Source organism: Atta colombica, unplaced genomic scaffold (genome assembly GCF_001594045.1).
Source record: "Atta colombica isolate Treedump-2 unplaced genomic scaffold, Acol1.0 scaffold274, whole genome shotgun sequence".
Lineage (NCBI taxonomy): Eukaryota > Metazoa > Arthropoda > Insecta > Hymenoptera > Formicidae > Atta > Atta colombica.
The window spans coordinates 70,038-92,249 of record NW_017259375.1 but is presented as its reverse complement, the minus strand read 5'-3'; the positions used below and the strand labels follow the sequence as shown (position 1 = coordinate 92,249).

The 22,212-nt window shown below is 35.1% G+C and overlaps 1 protein-coding gene across 1 annotated transcript in view; it reads right to left on the bottom strand.

The window, feature by feature from the left end:
* The window catches only part of LOC108689687 (MKL/myocardin-like protein 2), a 236,124-nt gene that overhangs the window by 210,753 nt on the left and 3,159 nt on the right, over positions 1–22,212 (bottom strand). The window contains exon 2 of the mRNA XM_018196571.1: positions 10,718–10,763. The gene's annotated coding sequence lies outside the window, so the exon portion shown is untranslated. The remainder of the gene's footprint in view (positions 1–10,717; positions 10,764–22,212) is intronic.

Sequence of the window (22,212 nt, the reverse complement as noted above, 5' to 3'; positions counted from 1 at the left end):
ACGAGCGTACGCCGGAACGGCGTGGAGAACAGGGAGGAAAAAGAGACTGCGTGAAAGTAACGAAAGTACATTTTATTGAGTTCTGGGTGGCTGTGTTGCCCGGTGCAAGAACGTACCTTACAAGTTAATAAATTTCGAAGTTTCCCTCGCGAGAGCAATGGCACGTCTCGGCACCCACCTCCGTCGCTGCTTTTATCCCGAACGCGTAGCGCTGTAGAGATTTCACGTTACTGCGAAATAACGCGTCGTCTCCTTTACTAAATCGCACTGCCGAGACAGCGTACTTTACCCTGTGAATTAATAAAAATGGCACCGTCGTATCGCGTAAATCAAGCAGCGAAGTATCACGAGTTACGACCTAATGCGCCATAAAGGTGGCGTCAATCGTATTAAAACACGTACGAAAAATGTATATGAATTTCACTCACAGATTGTTAAATTCATTAAGTCAAATTTGAATTATTTTTGATCATTTCTATATAGGTCGCCACAGTTTCTATATATTCCAATATGTTATTAATTTAATTAAAATAATGAAGCTGAATGAATTGAACAGTTTAATTAAAAAAAGTATTAAATTTGAACTCAAAGAACTCCGTACAAAATTACGGATTTTTTGGTCTTCTGATAATTGACTTAAACTATAGCATGTTATAATATTAAGAAACTTTATTTTAGACCGCATGTGTAAGAAAAATAATCAATACTAGAAATTTAAAATGCCTATTACAGTCGAAGCTGGATCTTCATCGCTTTAAATAATTCAATCTTGAATTACTAATTTATATTATATATTACTTGCATATATTAGAATCTAGCCTTCGACCATAATATTTTAAATTTCTAGTATGTTATATTATTTGAATGCACAGAATAATGAGATAAATCCAACTGATGTAAAAAAAATACAAAAATTATTTTTCCAAAAAATTATGCAATTTGCAACATACATATTTGCGAATTATGTGTTTCCTTTACGTCAATTAATTCATCATTATTCTGTATAAAAGTAGTAGTTACTAAAAAATGAATAAATAAAGAAGACTTTTCAATCCGATTAGACTGAAAAATAGCAACTTTTAAATGATAGCAAATTTATCTTTCTTTTATGCTTTTGTCTAAGAAAACTTATAATCAGAAAGTACCTACTATAGTTTAAGCAAATTTCTAAGGCTCGTAGGTTTCTGAAATCTTTCAATATTTGTTAAGTGCATTACTTTATTATGAACGTTTTTTTACTTTGAAACTAAGTTATTACAAAATGAATTGATTTACATTTTGACACACATAGAAGTTAAAAATAACAAAATGTCATTTTGTACAACTTAAGGAATTAGGTTACATTGCTTACTTGATATCTAATAATGGAACCATTAAAGCACTAAGAAAAATTATCTGATTGGATTAAATAATAATTTTGATGGAAAATGGACGAATCAAAATTTTCAGGTTAAATCTATTAGTAGAATTCTAGTTGAGATTGATATAATTATTTTGGTTAAAATAAGAATTCTAATAGATTTCACCAGAAATATTGTATCAACTAAAATTCCGATCATTTCAACTAGAATTCTAGTAAATTTAACCAGAAAATTCTGATTCGTTCATTTTCAACCAGAAATTTTTTTCAGTAAGAGAATATTCGACTTCGATCCGCGCGAAGCGAACTCATTACAAAGAATCCAGACTGCAAATGCATGAACGCTATATCGGATCGTTGTATTTTTCGATGATGCGTGAGAAAAAAGAAATTACTTTTAGAGAGAGAGAGAAAGAGAGAAGAAAATAACTCTTTACTCGTCTCGGTGATTACGGTGCTCGTTACTTTCTTTTCTTCTTACGTTCACGGATCAACGGCGATTACGTCGTCGTGTGTGTGCTTTTCGAGGAGATACACGGTGGCTCGAATCTTCGCAAGGACAACGGGCACGCTCAGATGAACGCTTAAGGTAACCGGTGCACAAGAAGTATTGCCTAACAGTTACTACCAAACGGCCTAGAACAGCCTTCGGTGGCTACGAGTACGCAACGGCTAACCAACCAGGGCGTAGAAGGCGGTTACTATTTAAACCGTCGTCGGTTACCGTGTCACGCTTCGTTAAGCATCTCTCTTTCTCTCTTCCTCACTAAGAGGCTCCGCAAAACTACCAATGAAGCGTAATAACGGCCGGCAAGCGCGACGAAAGGATACTAACGAAAGGCGATTAATTAGGCTCTGTAAAGTAGAGCTCTGTAAAGTTTCCGCGGTCTTTCAGTCGCTGTAACGAACCACGAATGTTTTACACTAAACGAAGCGCGCCGAAGTAAATTTCGTGGACGAATCGGAAGCACTGATGCTCCTTTCTCGTCTTCCTCTCTGGCGAGCGAGTAACAGCAGGACCAAAGAGCCTTAACCTAATTAAGGAAGACAACCCAAGCGTAAATCACGCCGCCATCCAGGGAGAAAGCGATGACGAGAGATAAAGAAGCGAGGTAGCGTAGATTTATTTTTCACCTTTTCTTGTATTTCTTCACGCTTATGCCTTTTGTTTTTTCATTTATTTTTTTTTTTTACACGATCACACGTTGTATACCATGTAACTTTGTAGTGCTTGGAGACTCGTTTGAAGGAGATTCGAAGAAGTATATGATTTTTAAAATTAAATTAAATTCAGAGCATAGAGAAATGAAATGAAATAGAGAGATAATTAGATAACGTTTTGGAATAAGTTTTTAGAAGATATCAGAAGCATCTTAAAAATTCCAAATCCAATCTACGCGTATACAAGATTTTAATGAGATAATTTGCGATTAATATTTAATCTTTAAACACCTTACTATTCTGTAAATTCTTTGGAGTGAAATTTCACTTTAAAAAGTGAAAATTGGATCTTAAAAAAAAAAGAGTCTTAATTTTCAATCTTTAAGAATGAAATTTACTCTAAAAGTTTTAGAGAATATGAAAACACACAGGTGTATGATATATCCGATCTAATTTCATTGCTTACAACTTTCAAAAATAAACATATAGTAAAATTTTTTTTAATCGAAATGCCAGACAGACATATATATTAAGGAATATAATGTAAGTATTAAATGTATGACAGAAATATAATACAATAAAATAATGAATTATAAGAAATTGTACTCAAGGAAAAGTTCTACAATTTCAAAAATATATATCCCATTATCTAAAGATTAATAAAAAAGTTATAAACAATTAAAAAAAGCATTGGAGAAAAGCTGGATATGTCATATCGAAAAGGTCTAAGAATTAATATAATTAACAAATAATAACGATATTAATTAATGATCAAATAATAATTAAACAGATACATACAATAAACGTGTCTACACATTTCAAGAAATTTCAAGTCATCCACTTATTTATGAACGCGACGAAGAAATCTTTTCACCGATCTCTTAATTTTTCGCGTCGCAGCAGCAATTCACGCTCATCGCTTCCGGAAGTGTACGATCATCCTTCTTCCGCACAGAGGGGACTCAGCTTTTTTTTTTTTGAACGATTAATAAATTCTCCGTAGCTTCGTCTGCTCGCACGCGATACCACTTGGGAGAGTTCGAGATTCTTGAGGATTAATGTACCGCGAGGATTTATGTGCGTGATGTCGAGTGCAACTAGGTCATAATAGCGCTCATTAAACCTACGTAAGGTTCACCTCCACGCACGCGCGCGTGCCCTTTCATAGACACGCATACGGATACACGAGATGTTTTCTTCACGCGTCGCGTGGGAGGGCTGAGCGTCGTGAAAAAAAGAAAGGGTTGAAGGCGTAAGAAAATACGACAGGGTCGTAGATAGCGCGGGGGGGAGGGCTGAGAAAGCACAGAAAAAGGATGAGGCGAGAGACAGCATCGAAAGAAACGAAGTGGAGGCACGCGCGGACAAAAATACGACGATCGCAGGAAACGGTGAATCAAACGGACAGCAGCCGGCCGTTCCGAGGGTGTTTTTGTAACGATCACGGCTCATCCCTTGCCTCTCCATTGCTGCTACACGAATAAATTGCTTAGTACAGATATGAAGAGTAAAGTTTGCAATATCGCAGTTTTTATAATATTTAGCAAAATTTCACTTCTGCGCGCGCGTGTGTGTGTGTGTGTGTGTGTTGTGTGGTGTGCATTAAAGTTCTTGAGCTGTATGAAATATCTTTTTATGTTCTTAATATAATTATTTCACTGAAGAATATATATTGTTGGAATTTTATATTGTAGAATATTTTATTGTGGAATATTTATTGGGATTTTATGTATTAAATTCCCCCATCTAATGGAATTTTTATATTAAATTTTAGAAGATTCAAGAATTTAAATGTATGTTTCTAATACATTGTTAAACCTACAGTGTCAAATTTAACCTAATGTGAGTCGTCACTGCTCCTACTAAATCTTATTTTTTACTAAAATGATAATTAAATTTGACACTATATAGCGTCAAATATAAATAGTATCAGGTATAACCATTGTAAAATAACAATATGAATAGGAGCAACTCACATTAAGTTAAATTTGATACTATAGATTTAGTGTATTTTCATTAAACATTTAAGTAGTATATTTTTATAGAATACGCATGAAGTTTTATCTTTGAAATTAATAGACGCCTTGGCTATAACTGTCTATTTAAATTAATTTTCTAATAGAGATAAAGTAATCTGAATTGTACAATTCTTTATTGTACTAGATATTGATGTACTAGAGATTGATGAATAATACTGAATTGTACTGAATTATACATATTTTATACAATGCGAATTTTATCGTACAATCATACAAGAGAAGATCGTTATACATAAACATAAAAAGGAAATTACAAAAAAAGACTACGAGAGCCTGAAAAAAGAACTATAAAGATACATTTTTAGTGTGTCACTCTGATTCACTGTCCATTATTGGATCAATCATGGGGCTTTCTGCTTAATAACTTTGTCAACTTAAAACGAAATTAAAGAAGAATTCTTATCAATTTTAGTTAATAAGTGGCACGAGTTTATTTACAACAGATATATTTAGCAAAAATCTTATTTCTAACAAATATGTTCTTATTAAATTCGAGTTTTTTTTATCAAATAAGGCGAATTGATAGAGTGAGACAATTCAACTACGATCTCATTATCTTCAATCCATATGTATATCTAAACATATTATATCATATTATATCATATACAAATTATTTTTCTAATTAATATTCTTTTTGTATGACGATATAATTTTAAAAGATTTCCTCTGAAAAATTTCAGTAGCATCGCAAAAGCGTAATAATATTTAAGCGTGTATAATATTTAAAATGAACAATATTATTACACACATTTATTGTTAATAAACTTGTTCTCAATGATACATTTTCAGATTTCACAAATAAACACAATAAAAATAATTTGTGTGCATGTAGAACATCGAAATTTCAACTCACCGAAATCATACCGGTTCTGATCGGACGAGTGGCGATCTGTCGCGATAATAATAAGAGATGAAATTACATCGTTATCAGGTCTGCTTGTCAAAATCTATACGCGTATATCGCCGGAATTTCGAAAGAAGTTACACGTGGGGGCGTGAGAAAGGAGCGTGTGAAAGCGCGATATCTCTCGATATCTTGAAGTCAGAACTAATTTTATATTTGGTGAAGCGACACGTGCCTTTCCTGTAATTACGGGGACGTCAATCAATCGAAATCCTCGAAAGCCTCGATAACATCTTGATTACCGCCGGTGGAAGATTTTGGTGTATGTTGAACGAATCAGTGTACAGAACATTTTATATAAAATTTGAATGTAACACTGCTTCTAAAAAAATCCCAAGTTGAGCCGTTTATAAGAATCGCAATTTCATAGAAACATAATGCAGGAAAAATGTTCAACGATAATATATCTACACCATGAGGCTTTTGGATACCAAGATGAATATAGAGTCGAGTCAGATGAGACATCATTTCGCGGTATATGACGTTTTGTTGATTATAGACTAGTATACAAGTATAGTGCACAAGAAGGTGCTAAACACTTTCGGCAGCCAGATATACTTGTTGCGAGTAGGTCGGGCCAAAAGTCCGAAATAAAGTGGCAGTCAGACGTCGCCATGGCAATATAATGCCGAGATTAATTTCTCACAGGCCGCCTTCTTGAATACGAGCGAACTATTATCCGTGTAACATCACGTCAACGACCGAACTCTCAGCGCGTTATGAACACGTAGATCCATCAAAATCGGCTAGCAAAATTTTCCTAATTACACAAATATTCGCAAAGTTACAGTGTATATGTATAATAAAAAGAATTCCATTTGGCAATCACATTTATTGCATGAGATAAGTTCTATTCAAGTTATATTTACAGATATTATTAATAATAATTATTATTATTATTAAATGACTATTAAACTCAAAGCTTTAAAAAAAAATTGACTTCGACTCTTTCAGATCCTGTATACATTGCGATGTACATCAAATTTGAAGACATTCATTGAAATTTATTTAGTTCTATACTATCGACAGCATCTGAGATCAGATGTTGCTTTACATAACGTACATGTTGAAAAAAAATTAATTTTTTTTGTATGAATTACTAAAAGTGTCCTTGAATTAAACCCTGAAAGCTTCAAATTTGATTTTAATAAAATCATATTAAAAAAATTTTCCCCTTTAAAGTTTTTCTTTAACAACTTTTACATGAAAAATTGAAGGAAAAAATATTGATAAACATACAGCATAAAGAAAGTGCGAATCGCATTGAACAGCGGTCTTTGCCAAACAATACACGCGTGACCGCCAGAATATCCGAAATTGCAATTTCGCTATATAACGCATTTCCATCAATTTTTTGACGCCGGCCACCCCGAGATCTTGTTGTGTAGGCTCCAATTTTCCGCGGTGCATCGTTCAACGTATATGAATTCCGGGTCGGTGTCAGCGTGAATTTACGATCACAGCCCGATTTAGAGGCGCGCGAGCAGCAAAACTAATTGCGGCAAAACGATCCGCGTCCCCGAATGAGGGTGAACATAAAACGACGAAACACATGAGATGCATAAGTGACAGGAGGAGGAAAAACGGGCGTGGAAAAAAGGCGGTATGGAAGTAACGATAAAAATGGAGAAAGAATGCCTGATGCAACTGCGAGCGGGACATATCGCCGGGCAAGAATCAGCGGGTCTTCTTTTCGCTCTCACGTCGTATTTAAGTACGGACGATTATTACGGAAGATAGACAGTTCCCAGAGTGGACAAAGTGGTGCTATAATTCAGGAAGAATTCATGACTAACGTGCGCGCCCTGTCAAGCCTTACGACTACTGTACACCGAGTATCCTCTTTAATGATTTCACGTGCGTGAAACATAACTCTCTTAAGCGGTATCTGCAATGAGATTTAAGGCGTAAAACTTAAGCTTTAAGCCGCAAGCCGTAAGAAATTGACCAATTACGGTCGAATGTTAGGAGAATAATCAATTATGATTGGTTAATTTCTTACAGCTTAAGACTTAATTAAACTTTACGTCTTAAAATCTCAATGTAGGCGCCACTTTAATGCTAGCGTATGTAAATTTTATGTCCAAGTAATTGAGCGCTAACAATAAGCTATGCCTTCCAGTGGTCATTAGGAAGTTCAAGCTGTCATATTAAAAGCTAAGACAAGCGGGGGCTTTTAAAAATTCAGTCTGTTACATATCAGTTTGGATTTTTTTAGAGTGTACAAATATTTTGTCATTAAAATGTAAAATGTATGAAAATCTTGTAATTAAAAGTGGTCTATTTTCTCGTAAAATTTATTTATTTACGTATTAGGAATACTATAAAATACAATGGACGTCTGGGTATCGCTGGCAAATCTTCAATGAAGGACCGCCTCCCAAGTTTATCATTATTATTAGGAATATTGTATCATTCAATAAGAAGTTTTTGTAATACCGCTTATTCAGATACGGTGAATGCTAAGGTCAGATTTTCTTCTTCTTAACAACCAATTAAAAAAAGGATAACATGACTTTAATGTTCACTGACTTTAACTGCATCTGAATTCACGTTATTACAAAAACTCCCTAATATCGTTAACGTTCTAGATTTAAACGATCGATTCTCACATTTGCTTCTTACAGACAAAACGCAAATGTGAGGAGGCAAAATCAAGAAATTGTCAACGCGACAAAATTAATACACTGAAAAAAAATTCTGGTTGAAAATGGACGAATCAGAATTTTCTGATTAAATTTATTTAGAATTCTAGTTGAGATAACCGGAATTCTGGTTGATACAATATTTTTGGTAAAATCTATTAGAATTCTTATTTTTTACCAGAATAATTATATCAATCAGAATAGTTATCTCAACTAGAATTTTAGTAGACTTAACCAGAAAATTCTGACTCGTTCATTTTTCCACCAGAATTACTATTTAATCCAACCAGACCATTTTTCTCAGTGTACGTTGCACTCGCGCATTTCGACGATTGCAATAAAAGAGAAGGGCACGATTATATTCTCTAACATCGTCTTAGACGGTTTATCGACAACGTCGGAAATTAAGTAATTCTCGCGCCGCGCAGTGCCACGCGGCATAACTCACGCGCTTGAGGAAGGCGCAGCGCCGTGCCGCGCGCTCGCGGTCGTAAATAATTGCAGCCTCGTAAAGGATAATCACGAATTGCATCATTACAAATGGTCCCAATCGAGTTGTGCATTACCAGAAGCGGTTTCTACGTCGCAGATATGGTGCCGGATTTAAGAGCTATCGAGTCTCGCACCGAAGTAGCGGCCTCGCAAATTAATCGTCGCGAAGGAGCTACGGAGGTAAGGAGAGAGAGGAAAGGAAAAAAAAAGAGAACGAGATGAAAGGAAACGTGAAACGGAGGAGGACGATGCAATGTCTGCAGGAGCTGAGGATGCGTTTCATTCAGCCGAGAACGAGAGAAGGGCGAGATGAGGCGGGTGGATGCGTATCGGAGTTATTTTCGGATCGACCCAGATATCGCCGACGTATTTTCTTGAACGACGCTTTAAGCTGTTTCGGATAATTAGCGAATCGAGTCGCGGCCACGAGTATTCAACGCCTTATTGTCCTCGAGGTGCTGCTCGAGACCTCGTTTGCTTTTGATCTGGTGACCGCGGCGTAGCGTGGCGTGGCGTGGCGTGGCGTGGCGTGGCGTACCGTGGTGTGGTGTAGCGTGACGTAATGATACGGCAGCATCCACTCGCCATACGAATATATGCTCTTTTTCGTACTCTTCTCAACATCATCTACTTGACGTCTCCAAAACATTAACGGACATTGTATTCGTTATTGTATCGTGATGAGGTACGATGACTGGCTCCGTTATCGGTATATATAAGTGAATGATATAAATGGAATAAATTCAAAATAAAATTTCAATATATATAAATTTAAAATAAAATTTCAATATGTATATATATTAGGTTTTATGTATAATTGAGGTACAATGACTGGCTCTGTTATTGCGGTATACGCAATACATAAGCGATTGAATAAATGGAATAAGTTCTTTGTCAATTAAAATGAAAAATTTTGATGTACATATTAATGTAATAAGAATGTCACTCTCTCAATATTCAAAAGAATAAGATTCCAATGCAGAGAACAAGATTCCAATTATCTGTAAAAAATTTTTTTCGTGTTTTCGTTTTCCTCGTTATTTCTTTAGATTAAATACATATATATAGTAAAGTTTTAGATCTTCTGCCTTTATTGAATTACAAAAATATAAGGAAATAAATAGTTAAATGGTACTTCGTACAGTAGTATAATACTAAGGAAGTATAACCCCAATGTTTGATGTGTAACACTACAAAATTATCTTTGTCGTTAATAAAAAAGTATGAAGTGGTATTAATTTATAATCTTGCAAGAGCTCTCATGAATCTAAAGAGGCACATACGACGAACGCGAACGTTCGTTATCCGACCAATTTTTTAAACGCGTCTCAGAATGCCGGGACCTATTTATCGAAAGAGACGAAACGACGTCGGTTGCGAAGGCAGGGTGGCACTTAAATTCGCGGCAACGGCGATAAATTCGTCGCTTGTAAGCGACACGTCGCATCGTACGAACGTAGCGTCCCAGCTGTTTTTAATATCTTCTTGGGGAATCTAACGCCACTAAGTGCACTGGCTTATGGTACCGCTACGTAAGTCTATGGAAGTTCGACGAACTCTAAACACGGCTAATTTCGTAGAGGAAAAATATTCAAATGCGCGAAAAACTATCTCATTTGACTTTGTTCGATATAAAATTAAATTGAAATCTCTTAGTCTTATGTGAGCCTTCTACAATAAGCCATAAATCAGAGGCTAGAAGCTTGAAAATTGATCAATCACATTCGTCAATTTTTACCTTTTGACTTCTGATTTATGACTAATAATGAGAATCTCACATATCAGACTAATATAATAAAAAATCTGATACAAAATATCAAAAAATGATTTTACAAATATCATAATAGTTTTGAAATTATAAATGATTAAAGTTCGCAATATGTACCGATTTATCATCTGTCGTTAATTTACGATATTGAATAATATTGATTTTATAGTATTAGATGAGCAAGCTATAAATATTCAGGATTATAAGTATTTCTAATTCATTTCAAGGTAATAGATCCGTGAAATATTTTATGTAAAATTTTTTTATATATTTTACTAGGAACAAATATCTCATACAATTTTTTCACGAATCACCTCAAATTAAAATGAAATATAATTCGTCACTCACCGATATAATGTGCAACAGCGGAGTCTTGCGATGAAACTATGTTGAACTGTAAAATATAAATACAGTTTTGTTATTTGTTGCGTTAATTATTTATTTAGTTTATTAATATTAACTCTTTGAGTAAACCATTATTAAGTTCAAAGATAGAAATGTACAAAATTTCCAGAAATTATAAAATTATTGACTCAATATTCATACAGAATAAAAATTATTGTCTAAACGTATCTCGATTTATTATCAATTCTGAAATCTCATTACAGATACATTTTTACATTTTAAAGATGAATAAAATGGTTGCCAAAATTATTTCGTTTTCTCTTACAAAGTGTATCATATAGCATTCCAAATAATTTATCTAATATATTCTAATCATTAATTTTATCTATTTTTATGAATTTTACTTTTACTATAATCTTTTATGTAATAACTTATCCATTTACAATCTACAAATTAGATTACGTTATCAATAAATTGATAACGTATTTTTGTATGAATATTTACATGTATCTTGAAAACAAAATGAAATATTTCATCGCGAAATAGAATATATTTTATACATATTGTATTATCTCTTAAAAAATTAATCAATTATATTAAAATAATTAATCATCAGAATATCATGATAATTGTGAAATATTCTGCATTATTGTGATATTTGTGAAATACTCTGCATTATTGTGCATTCATATTTGACGTTTAGTCTTAATTAAGACCATTTGATTCTGAGCTTAAGATAACATTGTTTGCGATCATCGCGATAAAACTCGTGAATAAAACTCGGAAACCGAATTGCTATACTTAGCGGTAAATATGGGGTGCGAATATGGAGCTTAATCTTTAATTCTAAAAAATGTTCAGCCTGAGGCTGCACACGCGAGTGCAGCCTCAGCAAGGTGAATACGAAATTACGTATACGTGTTTCTGTCTCTCTCTTTCCACCTCGTTCTTTGACATGTCGTGATTCGCGTGTGTGAGATTTGCGTGGGCGACATGACTCACCGTGGTCAGAAATATCCTCGCCTTTCCGACATTCACAACAAACACGAACGTCATCGGTGTCTCCGCCCCTCGATTTTTCGCGGTTATTACCCATATGATGGCGTCATCGATTTTTGTGACACGCATCGATACGTGTTGACGCCGTCCGATGCGACGAGCAAAACGTCAGTCGCGAAAGGTTTGTGTGACAGTTCAGTGAAGTAAGGATTCGTTTCGACATAATCATATAATTCATAGATCAAGCGTCAGCTAAAAAAAATACACTACGTGCGAAAAAAATTATTTTAATATTATATATCTTTGTAATTGATATTTTTTAATATTTTCATTCTAGTATCTTTAAATAATTGATAAAATGAAAAATATCTTACTTGATATGACGCGATCATTTTATCCCGCAAAATCGTCAAACGCCATGAGCCGCATCGTTCAAGGATAATAGCAGCTTATTGCGTTAACAGAATAAAACGTAAAATACTCGAGATCACGCCAGGATAACATGTGATGATCGGTGAGAGATCGATATCGGGCGTGCCATTAAATTCGTATTAACACGTCATTATCACGTAATACCCGTAATTTCTTGTTCAATCGCGATGATTCGTATTCTGGCTTCATCGAGAGCGGATAATCTCGCGCGAGCGAGATAATCCGCGAGATCAACGCGATGAGTCACGATCCAAGTGTCAACTCGCGCGACGTCCAATTACTCGCGAGGTCGCGGTGTTCAACCCCGGAGTCCCTATAAAGTGACGACATTAATTCGCAAATAGCCGGCACCATCTCATCTTTAATCCGTATCGCGCGCTCTATTGTACGCGCGCGAGACGTAAAAGGTGCTAATAGCGATAAAACGGCCACGAAATGCGCACCAATTCGATCGTGGACAATGGACGGGGAATATCCCATTACTGTCATAATTGCACGGTTACGGTGTCATCGAAATGGCGACGATTAAATAAAATACAGCTTACAAAACGTGGATAACCCACGATGAATCGCTAATCAATAGTTCGCGAACAATTCTGTCGCCGTTAAATCATTCAGATATTCTTATGTAAATTAAAACGATGCTAATTGAGATAAATGTACGAGTAATAAATAATAAATATATATAAAATGTTAAATATATATAATTCATATTAAATTATTTATGCATTAAAGATCCAGCTTCGACCGCTACAGATATTTAATTTCTAATTCTTATTAGTTGTGTACATTCTAAAATAAAACTCTTATTGTTTATAAAATATAAATATTTTTTTAGAGAAAATAACAGATAACAATAGTAACTATAAAAGCGACTATATATTTATACGTAAAATTATTATAAATAGTTGAATAAATATTATAGTTATTGCAAATATAAAACAGTTTATGTAAAAAATTATGCACAACAGTATCAAAAAATAAATTAAATATAAAACTTGTTTTGTAGAAATCAAATATCAATAAATTATATGAACGTCCGATTAGTAATAATAAAACGAAAAGATATATTCACAAACAATTGAAATGTATTTTACCAACCAAGTTAATAGCAATTTTTAATTTCGTTGATTATTACATTTCAATTGTTTGCCTTACAAATATATTATTTACGCTCTAACAACTCACGGAAGTTCATAATTATATTTATAGGCGATTTATAATTATATTTAAAACTTGTATAGTTGTCATCTTTATAGTTGCCACTACGATGTTTTTCTCTGATTGTAAATGTAATGATATACAGTCAAGCGTTGTTGACGTAAAGAAAATAAATATTTCAAATAGAAATATCGTGACGTATTACATAAAAGATTAAATACTTTAGGATCTCTTTTCTCAGGAATTCGATTAGACAGAATTCAGTGAGAGGAGAAAACGAATGCAGCAAGGGCACGATTTCGAGCAAGCGCGGCGTAAAATTAGCCTTTTGTCAATAAGCAATGGCGGAATCTTCCGCATGAACAACGAAGTATCATAGAAGATATGGAGGTTACGTAAAAAGTATTTTTATCATTTCTCTTCTCGGCTATGTGGTTTCTTTAAACGACACTGTATCTTGTACAATATCTCACGATCCGAAAGGCAGATCCGCGACAACGGTCCGTGGTCCTCCTCGCTTTCGTACAATTTGACAATGAATTCGTTTCTCGAAGTTACGTCATGCGCTTATGCCGTATACGTGGCGTATTATAAAGCGTGCTTTTTATAACCTTTCACGAGAATGCGGCACCTGCGAGCGCGCACGGGATTAAATTATTCGTCAAGTGTACTCGCGCCCGATTATTATCTGTCGAGAGACGTGACCCCTCGGCAAACCCGGCTTAAAAAAAAAAAAAGAAAAGAAAAGAAAAGAAAAAAACTTTCACGAAAGTTCTCGCATAAACGCGAGGGTGTCCTTCCTGTGTCCCGTACGAGACTCCGTTCCGTATTAATTGCCACGCGCATTAACGAAATTTGCGCGACGTTAGCCCGACCGTGGGATAAATAATTACCTCTTAATTAAGGCACTCGGCCCGAACATCTGTTTCTCGGCCATATAATCTGCAACGGGCTCACTCGCATTCGTGTACATCGTTTTCTCCCATCTTTCTACCCGCGAAAATAAAGTCCTGATTTACGGCGTTGATCTCTCGGTAACACGGCCGGCCATCGCACGACGAGGACAAATAGCATCCACAGTTATTTCCTTTCGTATTATCGCATGAATTATATGTGAGGCATGGAAAGAGACCGCGATCAGAGTCGCTACCGAGTGGAATACGGCAATAATTTTAGTTGTACATTTTGTAAAATTCCAACTACGTTCGAGTAAAAAAAAATGTCGAGTGCGAAAGAAGAGAGGCGGATGAGAAAAGCAAGGAAATACAATGTACATGACGGTTCTCCACTGTCGTATTGAAAATTAGATACTAGCAAATAAATAATATCAGACCTTGTGCACGCGAGTGTATGTATTATATTCACGTCAAACTGGCTGTGCATCGGGTTACATTATGCACATACGATACCGCGTGGGTGGTAATACGCGACGTTAGAAACGTAAATGCATTATAGCATTGGCAATACGTGATCTTTATGGATGGATCTTTATGGATATAAGTGGCTCTGTAATTTATTGCACGTCACAAGGAAAATAAATAAACTTTTCACGAGAAAATTGAAAAATAATCCCTGATCATTAATTATAAAATGACTTAATTAAAGCTGCAGTATTTGCATAATTTAAAAACAGTCTTGTGCTTGTTATATTATAAGAAAGTAATTATTGTAAGAAAGTAATGATCGTAAAAAGAGTAATCATTTCTGCAAGTTAATTTAATTAAATCAAACTTTTATTTATTTTGCAAATTCAATTATTTATGATAGATGGATTAATTCATCGATTAATTCGCATTTTGAAAGATCACATCATATTAGCTCTCTTTTAGCGAGAATTCTAGTGACTTTATCAATTATCTCACTCCACGTTAAGTTTTCCTCGTGCATTAGTCGCATTAGTGACCGCACGGAAATAGTTTCAGACGAATCTAGAACGTCCTTGGCGAATCACTGAGCGGACCTTGGGGAAAAAACACAAGATCCTTGAATATCGCGAGTTCACGAGGCGCACCCTTAATTTTTACATAAAACAACATACGCACATGCACATATACTACGCGTGACGCGGTCGTTCCGATGCCAACAGGAATTTACTGCCGGCGATCGTAAAAGCTGAGAAGATGCATTTATACGTGCCGACTTTATATGTTTACGTCTACCAAAAGTTCGGCGAAAAGGGACGTCCTGTCGAAGGAAAGAACCGAGACAGAATTATGTACGGCTGGTGCTCAAATCTCTCGAAGGCGATAAGAAATTATGGATAATCGACGTGAGCATTAACGCAATTTCGGAATAATTAAACATCGATTATATTTATTAATTTTTATGCAAACATTATTGGAAAAAATTGATTAAAGAAATCTATTAATACTAAAATAAGACAATTATGTGAGCACAAAGTATGTAATTAATCAAGAAGCAGCTTCGTGAAATATCTTTATTTAATATTATCGAGAGAGAAAAATCTTATTTATTGCTTAGAAATAATTAAATTTTGACCGATTATATTTAAATAATTGCCTTCAGTCGAGTAAAACGATTAGAAATCCCTCTTGCATTTTTGACCTAGTCGTTAATTCTCTGTCGTCTTTACGTCGACAGCCCGATGTCAAAATGATGTATTTCTCTTTCTTCATCCTCCATTCAAAATAAAGTTCTTATTTTAAAATGTCACGAGAGTATAGGTCTCGTGGCCGAAAAATAAGCGCGGAAAGCTCGTGTGAACTTTGTGCAGCGGCCTATTTATTATTTCCAAAACGTTTCGGAGGCGCGCAAGCGTTGTTGCGTAACGTTATACTGCGTATATGCGACTACGCGTTCGAAAGTTTTAACGACGGGATAAATATCGACGAGCGAAATTGCCACACGCTGATAATTATACGAGACAACTTCCATTTCGCCTCTCTCGTGTTCCCGTCCGTGACTGAGGTTACATAGCGGGCTTTAAATTGAAATGCCCGATGCCATCGGCTCACGGGACAAACGACGCGTGGCGGCGTCGCGTCGTGTAATCAGATTAGTTTAGGATTTATAAATAATGTAATTGGTTTGCCTCCTGGCGCGCAAAGAAGAGAGAAAGAGGAGAAAAAGATTGACAAGACGCGATTTTTTTTTCTTTTCTTATGATCCGCTTCGGAACGAGTATCTTGTGGATTAACTTTGTATAGGATTATATACCGAGTGTTCCAAATTCAGCGGATGTCTGCTGTCAAACCGGCAAATGTCAGACGATGAATTAACAAATTAATTTGTAAAGCGTATCCGACAGCTCTGCGAGTCTTCAAATACTTCATATTTGCCGTTCTTACATCGATGATCGGTAAAATAATTCTGCACAAACATCATACACGAATCTACGGCTGGCTGTCCTCAGTAATTTCCACCTGCCAAAGTAATTCATCCGCATACAGAGTGTAAATCGCATAAGCTCACTCGCTCGGAGGCTAATAATCCGGGCTAGCGGTTGACAAAGTTAGACAGGTGCGCAGATCTCTAGATTCTCTAATATAGGTCTGAGCAATGACTTGCGACTCTAATTTTCGAAATTACGGAATGTCGTAAGATCCCCTAATCGAAACATCTTTATCGCGAGATTCATGTAACCTGCATGCAATTATTTAGATGGCTCAAAAATGCTCCATAAACAGCCAGATACATGCGCGATGCGATAAATAAGTAACGAGAGAATTTCTCATACTTTTGGCACCAAGCTACAATGTTATGCGACTACATGCGTAAAATGGCAAGATTGTGCGCCAACACGCAGAAAAATTATTTCCTGCGAAAGATCAATCTAATAAATAATCCACGAACATTTAGGTATAATGGCGCAGCTCTGAGAAACAACGAGAAAAAGATTTAAATAACAATATTTTTCAGAAGTCATCTTTTATTCGTTATATGTTATAACATGACAAGAATAATGTTGCTGACATAAAAAATTTAACAGATCTGAAAATAATTCTTAGACTTTCAAAATATCCGTCTAGGACATTTAAGCATTATGATAATGCTGTAACAAATTTTGACATTGTTCTCGCGACGAATTTGAATATCTCACATAATTACTAATCACGAGATTCCAACAAAATTATTTTCAGATATGCATCAAACTAAATTTTTAGATACTTCATTTTAGATTCATCATCAAAACCATTCTTTCCATAAAGTCCTTTTTAACTGGAGAATAATTGCGATTCTTTTATCTTCCGTATTCATTAATTCTATTCTTTTTCTTTGCAGTTCTTTAAAGGTATTTATTTAAAAACAAATATACGGAGAAAATAATTTTGTTAGCCATCAAAATTTTTAGATAGAACACTCAAATTGATTGATAGAAAATTTCTATCATTATCAGTTTTATAATATTTATATATTTTTTATTATATTTTATTATATATATATCATTATATTATTTCTATCATATTTTAATCAAAATTTTTTAACTTTTTGCTAGAATGTAAAAATTTTGATGGTCTAACAAAATTATTTTCAAATCTGTATCTAGCTTAATTTTAGGATGCTTCAAAATCGTTCTCTGTGTATCTATTCTCATACCTCAGTTTTAATCGGTCCGTTAATTGAAAGCGTTTACTAAGCAGAAACTTGCAGCTCGAATTTAGAAGGAACGCCGTGATTTTGGTCTCGCAATATCTGGCAAATCTTCCTTCACAAGTCTATATAGCTCCTGTGTTTGTCTCCCGGTCACAATGGTTCGTGAATCTCTTTTAATGATTCGAGACATTGGGCAATGGAAGACAGGTGTGATCGATATCCCGGAACCCAAGTCGGTTCTCTAATTAGAAGCCAAGTTAGCCCAAAATACAGGCTCGCCACGCCGATGACTAATTATAAGTTCGATAAAAGTTCACAGTTCGCTCTTTAAGGTAATTGTGATTTATCGATGTGTGTCTCGCACTTTATGCTTTCTCGCGACCAATGAAATTAATAACAACGTGAATTACGTTAAATTAAGGCCTTCAGATGGATCCATTATCGCGTTCACCACGCAAGCGTTGACAACCGAAGAAAAAGAGCTTGGGAGGAGAGAGAGAGAGAGAGAGAGAGAGAGAGAGAGAGAGAGAGAGAGAGATAAAGCGGAGAGGGCCAATTTGAAAATAATTTAATACACGTTTTACCGTTGGACCCCGGGCACGCATACACCTCGCGGGGTCAACGACGCCTGACCTTTCGCCGGAAGATTTGTGGCAGTCTCGTTTCAGGAGGACAACCGAGAACGGTGAAACGGAAAAGTGAGAAGAGGCGAAGAAGATGCGTTCTCTCAACGACGCCCACAACAATTTGCTCTGCGACGATAAACGACAGTTGATCGTTGTGTCCACATATTCAAAGTTATTTCGTGTATTCGCCGAGTGAAAATGTCTTTTGAAACCATGATGTTTTAAATTAGATATATCGACTTATTTCATTACATTCTTTTAATCGAGTTGTATTATATTCTTTGAATGTGCTGTGAATTATACCGTTACTTATATATCATATTTTAATGAAGTGATTGAGGCATAGAAAAGACGTTCATTTCCATCATCCATACTTTATTAGAAAGTCAAAATGAATGAAGACTTAGTGGAAAGAAGCTACGAATATATTCTACGAAATTGTTTGTCGTAAAAAAAAAAAAAAAATATTTATTAAATTAAAAAAAAAACAAATAACTTGCTTCTTCAAGTGAATAAATATTATATAGAAAAAAACTTTTTTTATAAAAATCAAATTTTTACGATTGCATTTCGAGTTTTCGATCTCGTAGCGCAAGATTACGAAGTTGGAAGTTCCAAATCAATACAGAATTGCAATAGCAATATAAAGTTACAACGAATTGCATATTTCATGATGCAAGGGTCATTAAAGCTGAAAAAGACCGCGTGCATATGTTATCAGTGGATGCAAGTGTGGACGCAAAAGCCCTCACCTGCGTTAAGTTTTGTTCAATCTGGCAGAGTGGCGAGAATCTGGCACGGATTATGCACGCCAGAGCATGCATTATTACGTGAAATGCATGCATACACAAACACAAGCGTGCATCGGTGCACCGCTGAGTATTACTGTCGTTTTGGCAGCACGTGTGATTTCCGTGATTTACTGTAGTAGATGCTTTAAAGCATCCGCTAAACAGCATTCAGTAAACTTTCATGGAGAGCTCGCGCGTGAAACACCGACGGACAGGATAACAATCAGGTTAATTTTCAGGAATTTTAAGGGTATTATACGGAAAGAGCAGTTTTGTTGAAATATATCTACAAATTTAACTAAATATAAATCTAAATAATGTAATAAGTATAAATAAAAGTATAAATAAGTAATAATAAGTATAAATAAAAAAATTTTCTTGAATTATTAAAATAATTATGTAGAACACTGGTTGTTAGAATATCAAAACTTTTTGTAACATTTATTATGCTGCTGAGCGTTTTATATGTAATTACTTTGATAATTCAACAAAATTATTTTCTGCATCTGCATCAAAATTTTCAGATACTTCAGCAAAATCTTTTTTTTTTGTCATGTATGAACATCTATCGCATTTCGAATTTTCTATTCATCATTGATAATCGCGATCGTTTTTAATTGATACGTGATTTATTGTATTAAGTACCAGTTTTGCAATCATATTTTTATTCCCTCCGTCTACAATTTAGATCTTTTTTGTTCAGTCCAAGTTTTTTTCTATTCTATACTTAAAAAAAATCCCGCATTACTTTTCAATATCTTTATTATATTACCAAATACTTTTTGTACTTCAAATGATAAACCCGTATTTAATAAAAATTGAAACTTGAGCAAAAATGAAAATAAATTTAAAAATGACATTTTGCTTGTCAAAAAAGACTTAGATTCCAGACAGAGGATTAATAAAATATATTTATTCTATAATTTAATTCATACTAAAATAATTTTGTCGATGAAGAGTTATTTATGTAAAGTTAGAAAAATTGTTTCTGTGCATTTCGTCGTAATTTTCTCGCGTCTGTTAAGCTGGCTAAGCAGGAGATTATCGTTGAATGCACATCAAGGGCAAAAAGCGAACGTCACGAGAGCGTCGACAAGACGTTTAGGCAAAGATTCTGTCCGTAATGCAGATCTAACTCGAACTGTTCCACGAAGCGCGTCCACCCCGGACACCTCGTTACTGTCGTTCTAGCAACAATTCTCTCGCGACTCCACATCGTTCTTCTGTCGACTGACGCTTTGTCGGCTGTCCCGAGTCATTGCGTAACAGGCAACGAATAAATAATCGGCCATGCCGTTTGTGCCAAGGAAAGGGAAGTGTGACGATTTGTCGCTCTTCCTAAATCGTTGTTACGGCAACGCGATTTAAGCTCAAAGGAAAAGCGCTCGCTAAGTGAAATGCAGCACAGACAGGTGTTAGTCTCCCTCATCGGCGCCTAATAGATGCGCCAATAGTTACACGTGTCTATTCGACGCATCTGAGGAGTGATCTATCCATGTCTTTAACGCCAGGAAGATACAATAAAGTCTTGCATGTTTTCAACAACTCGATAAATAACTTTTGTTTTTTGAGAAGTACAAAGGTCAAAGATCCCATTTTTTTATTTATCGTAATATAGAAGTGGAAATGTAGAAGCAAAAATGTAGTAACACAGATAGTATTTTTTTATTTTTCTTAAAACAGATTGTATGTGCGTTTTTACGTTAGGATTCGATAATTTTCGTGGAAATTGATCTCTAGAGCTAAGTACTTCCGACAGCAGCGATGAAAGTAATCGAGGAATCATATTGTATAGATCCTATCTAAAGTAAGGCGTTCGCAGGTGTAAACGCGTCCGCGTGTAGGCAGATTCATGAATAAATCAGTTCGACTAGGTGCCATATATCGAGTCTGTGGACGTATCTATCTGCGGATCTTATCTACGTGAGTACATTTACCATGGCTTTCACTGACATTCGTCAACGGTACACAGAACTGAAAATAATTTTGTTGCATCAACAAAATAATTACATAGGACTTTCAAGATGTGCAAAGCTGCAAATGTTTTATATACTCTACACTCTAAATTTCATGCAGTGAAATCTTACTCCAAGAAAGTAAAAATCATCCTTCACTTTTAAAAAAAAAGAGGAGAAGTTTTTCAAGAAGTGAAACATTTTCATTTTTTTCAAGGATGGTTGTATTTTCACTCTCTTCAAGTGAGATTTTATTGTAAGAAATTTAGAGCGTAGCAATTACCTTGAGAGTCCTACATAATTATTTTGATAATCCAACAAAATTATTTTCAAATCTGCTAAATAAAAAATACTAGCTAACTTTTAGATATACTTCAGCAAAATCATCCTTTTCTTATATTTTCTAAAAAAATAAAAAATGCAAGCTCACGAGAACACAAGATATTTTTCCGTACTCATGTAAAAAATCGTAGTGTCGCGAAAAATTGTACTGTTTCATCTGTATTTCTGATGAAAGAACAAATATAAAAAATAGATTTCATTAAATAATTTTCTTCGACTTTTCTTTTTGACAGACTGCAGTCTTTGCACGATGATTAATATCGAAAAGCAAAATTCACTTATGCCAAACCGAAAGATTAAATCTAAGCGCCACAAGAGATACATTTTGTCTTTCCGTTTGCTTGGAACTATGTGTGTGGTCTCGACGGAGCGCGTGTCGACTGGGACGCGAGCGCAACTTTTTCTCGCGCGAGAGACGTGCTATGCGCTTTTCGGCACAAAATCTGGAATTCCACAACTGCGAGTCCTGCCAGACTAAGGGATTCTCTCTTGGGACTGGCGGGATTTGTACGGCGAGCGCAGCAAGAAATGCTCGAGATTATTGCTTAGCAAAACCTACCAGTCCTTTCATCAATTTCTGTTCTCTTCTTTTCTGTTTGTGAAATATTTTCGGCAACGGAATTACAAAATGATATGCG